The sequence below is a fragment of the Ricinus communis genome, chromosome 8, assembly GCF_019578655.1.
Source record: "Ricinus communis isolate WT05 ecotype wild-type chromosome 8, ASM1957865v1, whole genome shotgun sequence".
Classification (NCBI taxonomy): Eukaryota; Viridiplantae; Streptophyta; class Magnoliopsida; order Malpighiales; family Euphorbiaceae; genus Ricinus; species Ricinus communis.
The window spans coordinates 24,794,560-24,802,882 of NC_063263.1; the positions used below are offsets into that span (position 1 = coordinate 24,794,560).

Genomic DNA, 8,323 nt, shown 5'->3' on the forward strand with positions numbered 1-8,323 from the left:
CCCTTGATGTGTACTTTAACACTTCAAAATATGTTAGTCCTCAAAATTAGGTGCGAGCATCAAGTAGGCTAACTCCTGCAAAACTCAAGAATAAACACATTCCAAGCAACATCTAGTAAAAGGTTCAATAAGATAGTATCTCCTCAAAATCAAACTTACTAAAAACAGACTGAAATATCTAACTACCAATGACTACATAAAATAAAATAAAAAATGTCCAAAAATTCATAAAACAAAAGAAAAAGATTCGGGAATGCCTCCCGACGGCGCTTCTTTTTGTTCGAGTCATCTAGCTGGACTCTACAACAGCATTCCTGCATCACGGGCAGATTAAGAAGGTAGGCTCAATGTAAGTTGGGGCTCGAGGCATATAAGCGCAACAAGAAGGTCCGATGTGTGCGGTAGATGACCAAGGAGGTGCTCTCTGGACCAATTTGGGATGTCCATTCATCCACTCCGCATTCCGACTAGGTGACCTGTCAAAAACAAACTTCCAACTACCCTTCTCGGGTCTATCATAGCACAAAGTCTCATATTGATACAAGTTATTTTTTTCAGATGAATAACACATACTAATAGAGGAAGAAACATGTATAGCATCATCCATTTGTACATCTTGTGGTTGTGTATTACATGCAAGATCAATTCCATCAATACAACAAATGGCATGAACATGGTCGGTGGAAGAACAATCAAATGAAGATAAACTAAAAGTGATACAGTCATCCCCTACATTAAGTTCTAACTTCCCCTCAAATACGTTTATTTTAGCTCTAGCTATGGCAAGGAAAGGTCTCCCCAAAATTAATGGTACACCATGCTCATTGTCCATATCCAAAACCACAAAGTCCACAGGAAATATGAACTTATCTACCTTAACTAGCACATTTTCCACAATTCCCCTAGGAAACTTAACAGAACGGTTAGCTAATTGAATGCACATCCTAGTGGATTTTGCCTCCCCCAAACCTAGCTTATTGAACAAATTAGTGGGCATGACATTTATGCTAGCCCCCAAATCAGCTAATGCATCATCCACACACAAATTACCTAAAGTGCAGGGAATAGTGAAACTCCCTCGATCGTGACGTTTCTCTGGCAACTTGCTCTGAAACACCGCTGAGCAGTCCTCATTGAGCTGAACATAGGTGACCTCCTCCAACTTCCTTTTTCTGCTAAGTATGTCCTTTAAGAACTTAGCATACTTCGGCATTTGTTCCAATGCATCAATAAAAGGCAAGTTAATATGCAGCTGTCTAAAAATATCTAAAAACTTAATAAACTGCTCTTTCGCCTCTGCTTGTTTAGTTCTAGCAGGATAAGGAATCTTAGGTTGATATTCTCTGACTGGAATTGATTTCACCTTTTGTCCCTCAGGTTCCCTAACCTTATTGCTCGCCTTAACCTGCACATTGATAGTGGCGTCATCAAAAATAGGCTTAGAAGGAGCTGAAACTAACTTACCTGAACGCAAAGTGATGGCATTCACGTGCTCCCTCGGATTAGACTCAAGGTGCTCCGAGCGCCTCACGCTCTCTCGGATAACATCTTAGAGATTTGGCCAATCTGGGTCTCCAAGTTCCGAATCGAGGCCTGCTGGTTCCTAAGTGCATTATCAGTTTACTGGAACCTCATCTTCGTAGACGTCACAAACTTCATCATAAGCTCCTCTAAATTTGACATCTTTTCTAGTAGAGGAGGAGCTTGTGCAGGCCCAGCTGAATGTTGCTGCGGCTGCTGATGAAGTCTCTAAAAATCAGGTGGACCCTGAGCGTTATTGTTCCTCCAACTGAAGTTGGGATGATTGCGCCACCCAGAGTTGTATGTATTGCTGTAAGGATCGTTATTCTGCCTTGGGGCATTCCCCATATAATCAACATTCTCAACATCAGAAGACATAACAGAATTAGATGGAAAAGTAGTAGAGGATGAAGCAAACATACCTCCCGCGATACAGTTTGCATTGTAATGCGGGCCACCACAAAACTTCGCGACCAACGTCACTGCATGAACCCAAGATTTGAGTTGGTTGATCTTCTTGGCTAGAAGCTCCACTTGAGCCGCCAAGGCTACCGTAGAGTCCACTTGGTTAACCACTCCTGCCTTCCTGGTCGGCTCTAGAGGATTGCCAACGATAGTTGTTCATGGCCATTTCCTCTATCGTGTTCGAGTCTGCCGCCTTACTATTTAGCGCCCCCACCGCCGCAAAGATCCACCATCTGCCTCGTTGCAAGGTTCAACCCGCTGTAGAAGGTCTGAACCTGCATCCACACTGGTAATCCGTGATGTGGGCAGCATCTCAAAAGATCCTTAAACCTCTCCCATGCATCGTACATGCTTTCATCATCAAACTGCATAAAAGAATATATGTCATTTCTAAGTTTTGCAGTTTTTGCGGGAGGAAAATACTTGTATAGAAATTTTTCAGCCAACGCCTTACAAGTAGTGATCATCTGTTGTGGAAGAGATTGCAGCCATCTCTTTGCTCTGTCCCTCAAGGAAAATGGAAACAATCTCAGCCGAATGGCATCATCGGTTGTTCCATTTATCTTGAATGTGTCACAAATCTCTAAAAAGTTGGAGATATGTGCATTGGGATCCTCGTTGGGCAATTCTCCAAACTGCACGCTTTGCTGGATCATCTGGATAACATTGGCCTTTATCTCAAAATTGTTGGCCGCTACAGCAGGTCTGACTATACTCATTTTCGTCCCATCTAAAGAGGGTCGAGCAAACTCGTACATGGTCCTTTGATCATCACCGGCCTGGGGGTTGGGGTTCTCCATTGCATTAACTCCTTGAACTCGAATCAGAACTCGCTCCTCCTCCTCAATCACCGCAAACGCTGCCCCAATAATCCGAGAGAGCGCCCGGTCGATAAGGGTGCTATAGGATCAGGGTTAGAGCTCCTGGTCATATACTACCTGAAACCGACAACCAAACAACCACCAATCAATTAAAAATAATATAACAATAAATAATGAAAAAAATAAAGAATAAATGAATAAACAAACAATGACTAAATTAACATAAAAATAATTCACTCTAGTTCACCATTACTGTTTCCCCCGCAACAGCGCCAAAAACTTAATGGGCTCTTTATGCAACCTACACCTAAGGCAGTGAACCTACCGATGCAGCCTAGCACTAGTGAGTACCAAGGTCGTATCCCTAGAGATTGGGTGAACCTAGAGTTACTACTGTTTACTATGTTATATAGTCTAAAATAGGGTGTGAAAGTTCTAACGTACCAGCTATTGGTTATGAGTGCAAATAAGTAAATGAAGGACAACGAACAATCAAAAGACAATTGCAAGGAGAGAAACAAACCCAAAAGGGAGCCTAAGTGATGGAATTCTAAAGATGGATTTTATGGATTGCCGATCTTGCTTACCCGTGCCTAAATCTTGAATTGAATCCCGGTTCCTCTCTCGAGCTTACCGAATTCCTAAACCTGCACTAATCTAATGGAATCTTTTCCTATCGGATTACTATAGATTAGCATTAAGTATGATTTAAAACTATTAAGAGTTATTAATTCTTAATCCGGCGAGTAAATCAACCTTATCACTAAGTGTTAACTACTTGTCCTTACTATTCAATGTCCAGTTGTAACAAGCATTTCTCAATGTCAAGAAACAACCCAATAAACAATTAATTCAACGTCTCAAATTAACTGAATCAAACTTTTATTACTAAATAGCAAGAAGATTACAAGAATGACAATTATAAAACTAACAATTAAGCATAATCCATCAACAAAGGTGAACCCCAATGGGTTTAAAAGATCTAACTACCCATGTTCATGGTTAAAGCAATTGGGAACAAAATAAGGAAAAGAAAATTAAAGGCATGTACACCCTTCTCTTTCAAGCTGAATGAAAAACCCTAAATTTGTAAATTCGAAATCTCAAACCCTAGTTGCCTCTTGCTCGATTTGAGAACCAATCAGCGAACCTCGCCTAATCTTCAATCTATGAAGGGAATCCGATTGAAACCTTAATCCAAGTCTCCTTTTTTCTTGGTTTCAGCTCAGAAAATCCTTAGAGAGAGAAAAATTAGGGTTTTGGACGTTCTAACCCTAGCCTCCCCTTTTTCTTTCCTCTCTTCGTTCTTTTAACTATTCCCCCTGTCGCCGCCAACACGGCCGTGTTCTTGGTCAGGTCGGGACACGGCCGGTGTTCCCGGCCGTGTTACTCTCTGTGGCCGTGCTCCCTAAGAACTTCCTTTTCTTTGATGTTTTGATGCACGCAACACGGCCGTGTTGATGCCCGTGTTAGGAACATGGCCAGTGTTGAAACCAACACGGCCATGTTCAGCTTCCTGATGCTCGTACTTAGCTTGTTTCGGCAGCTTTGACGTCCAATTATGCTCCAATTCTTTCCTTTTTCATTCTTTGACTTCTTTTGGACCTAATGCACACAAACATACGTATAGGGTGAGTGTTGATACCAATTTACATCCAAATATCCATAAAGTCGATCTTAAAAACCCCATTTAGATGTGTGTATTTTACGCACATCAACAATCAGACTCTCGAATCTCAACACCTTAGTCCCAGCTACTGTAACAGGTTTAGGCTCCCTAGAGTAGGGCTTATACTCTTGGAAAAATACATCTTTTAGAGTCTTATCCTTTGGTTTGCCCTTACCTTCATCTTCATAATAATCCAGCCCGTGTCGAGTCTTTTGACCTTTGAAGTGTGGCAGCTTTGCGATATCCTGTTGGTTTTTCCCTAGCCTCATTCCAAGCATGAAATCCATCTTCTTAAATATACTTACTACTTTAGGATCCATGTAGTCCTCATAGAGAACATCGACTTAGAATTCAATAAGGTCTTCTAACTCCTTTATAGCTTCTTGAATGGCCAAGACAACCTTACCACTTTTATCATTGATGGTCACTATTTCGTCTTCATGAAGGAACTTGACCTTATAATGCACAGTGGAAGGAACCCCTCGTAGGACATGGAACCCATGGTCTTCCTAATAACAGTGCAAAAGTTATTGATGTCCAATTAGTGAACTCTACCCAAGATTCGATAGGACCTGTCTTAACTAGTGCTGAGAATGTTCCTTCCACGTCTCTCTTTGTTTCATCATAGGATCTTATAACCATATTCGATGGTTTCAGATGTTTTGCAATCATCCCCAGCTTAGGGAGTATGGGGGAAGGACACACATTAATGGCTGACCCATTATCCACCATCACACATGGGATCATCTTCTCCTTAACCTCTTAATCTCCTTGATATTACACATGTTTACATGCTTAATTTTGAGTTGTTTTAAGGGAAAATTATGTGTTTTTGTATTAGAATCACCCTGTTTTAGTTTACTTTGTGTCTCATGTGTTTTTCTAGGGTCATCATTAAAGTTAGAGAGAAATTGAACTAAAATCAGAAAGAAACGGACGAATTGGGCGTGTTAGACTATTCAACACGCCCTGCCAAAATGACCATGCTGAGAAGTATGGTTAGGGTCAGAGGGCGTGCTGAAATTCCTTACCCATGGCGAGAAGAAACAATTTGCAACATGGTTCCCAAGAGTAAATGGCCTAAGAGCATGCCCGTGCTGAGCAGCACGACCGAAATCCAAGCCGTGCTGAAAGGCCAGATGTACAATTTTAGCCCAACACGGCATGGATCCAGCAAATCCAAGCAGTGTTGGATCCCGAAGCCTGATTTAAAAGAAAAGAAAAGAAAAAGAAAGAGAGTGAATTCTAGAGTGGGAGAACTATGGGGTATTCAAGATAGACTTTAAGAGCAACCTTCCAAACGATCAAGAAGAGGAAAAGGGAGACAAATTCCACTTCAAAATCATCTAGATAGTTGTTCTTGAGGATTGGATTGAAGATTTAAAGGAAAGAATAAGGAGATTTTAAGCTGCAGAGATTGGATTCAGAGTTATTCAAGAGGGGATAGCATTTCCATCATTTGAGAAAAGGGTGTACATGTTCTTTTCGATTCTTGTTTACTTTGTATTTGATTCTTGTATTAGTTTAATCATGAACATGTGTAAGTAATTTGTTAAACCCATTCGGGGAGATCTTTAGTTATGCTAGGCTTGTTTTATGCTTAATTGATTGAATTGTTGATTTAAGATTGTAGTTTTCATTCAAGTATAATAAAAACTATTGTTTCTTCTTAATTGTTGAATCAATTTAAGAACTTCTTTGTAATTAAGAAATTCAATTGAGTTTGGACAACTGCTTATGTGATTAAGTGATTTGCATCTTAGAGATAAGTGTAACAACTTACTGGAATAAGAACTACACATTCTTATTAGTGGTAATTTAGAGATTAATGATATTCTAAAATCATTTATGAAGAAGAGATTCCAACTTTAGATCTTTAGGATTAGGAATTGGATAACTCGATAGAGATGCCAATTCATTTAAAGAATTATCCATATATCGTAATTCTTAATCAATCAATTCATAAATTATTGGTTTTAAGTCGGCTAGCTAAATGGATCCCCAATTGGGTTAACTCATCTCATTGTCTTTTTCAAACTTTCATTCTCTTTGTTAAAATTTAGTTTTCATTTGCATTCTCAATCATTTTTAATTAATGATCTTCACCACCTTTTGATTGGTTAGATAATAGGAATAGCGTAGTAGTAGTAACTTGTCAATTCTTGTGAGATACGATATTGATACTTGTCATAGCTAGATTACATTTGATAGGTGTACTTGCCTATAGATTGTTAGTTGTGTTTAGCTCGCATCATCGCTACTGCTATATAGAGAGCCTTGTTGTGGTCTTTTCCCTCGAATGGTAAGTCTGCATCCGAGAAAGTGATCATCCTGGTGGTCTTGTCAGTTACCGTTATGATAATCTCTTTGGGGATAGCTGCCATGCTAATGCTTATACTAGACAAGACCTGGATTAAAGCCTTTTATATGATCTGATGAGTTCATCAGCAGCTCATAGATATCAGTTCTCCTTCTACAATTATTCTAACAATCCTACATCCCTATCTTCAGGTGCTTTCTCAACTTAGTTCCGCTCTTGAACCATTGTGTCTTCATTCTTACCCACTGCCTCGGTATCTTTGTCTAAATGTTGTCAGCCTAGATATCCTCGGCTCTAGCGTCCTGTAGTTCACACTCATTCCCAAAACTGTACCAGATGTTAATGGCCATGATTGACTTCTTTTCACCCTCCTTCCAAACCTCTAGAAGACAAGGCTCATAAGCCACTTGCTCATCGTATGACCCCCAACCACTTGGCACAATATCCTTAATCCAAATATTGGCTGAAGGTAGCCTTAGATAATAGACCTTGAAATCAAATTTGCTGGACGGCTGCCCTAGCAGGTCTTCAAATTCGTACTGAGGAAAAGTTGCTCAACTTGCCATTCACCATACTCAATCAAGTCTTGAATCTTGTGCTTAAAACCATTACACTGGTTTGTCACATGCCCAAAAGCCTGGTGATACTCATAATATTGATCATTGCAAGGTTTAGGACTGTTCTTTGGTGATTAGGGCTTGAGTTTTCTGCTCCATTTTTGGTGTTAGAACACTATGGATAGTGATCCTCCAAACTCGGTGCAGGTTCTTTATGGATTGTTTAGTTCTGTCTCTAACTTATGCTCAGGTTGGGATATGTCTTTGAAAGAGTTCATGATCTCCTCTTCACTGAATTCAAGGGTGATCATGGACACTTTGTGTGGGGGTGGTTTGTTGTTATAGTTTGGCAGGGGGCTTCTTCTAGTACTAAGCTAGTTTAGGTTAGTTATTTTTCCAGCATCTATAAGATCTTGGATTTCATGTTTCAGCTGGATGTAGTTGTTTATGTGATGGTCATGTGCTTGGTGGAATTTACAGTAAGTATTGGGTATATAGCCAGGTGCATTGTGGGTTAGGTGGGTTTCTTAGGGTGGTTGGTTCGAGCATGCCATTCTGCATTAACCTCTCAAAAATCTTTGGAAAAGGTTGCTTGAAGTTGGAGAACTTTCTTAGTTACTGGAAAACATTTATATCTAGATTTCTGCTCCCTTCAACCTAATAATTTGGACTTCTGCCAGTCCGTGCAGTCTTTCTCTTGTTATTTTCAATTTCTTCAACCTGTAGCCCATCCTCATATAGGTTCATAAAAGTCTTTGGGTTTATCATTTGAAGCATTTCGACCCATCCAGGAAGAACTTTTTGAACCACCATATAAACTTGGTCCATTTTAGAGGGCTTATTTTTCATCAACCCAGTCTTATTCCTCCACTTAGTCAAGAAATCAGAGAAGGACTCTTTTAGCTTTTGCTTAATGGACTCTAGGTCCTTAACCAACACTTCCAATGAGTATTATAATCATATTATTAGA

General features: G+C 39.9%; 1 non-coding gene across 1 annotated transcript; it reads left to right on the forward strand.

Annotated features, from left to right (window-relative positions):
* Nucleotides 1-2,277: 2,277 nt before the first annotated feature.
* On the forward strand, nt 2,278-2,384 carry LOC112533917. The gene has a single exon (XR_003078252.1). It is a non-coding gene; the product is annotated as a small nucleolar RNA R71 (small nucleolar RNA).
* The last annotated feature ends 5,939 nt before the right edge of the window (nt 2,385-8,323 follow it).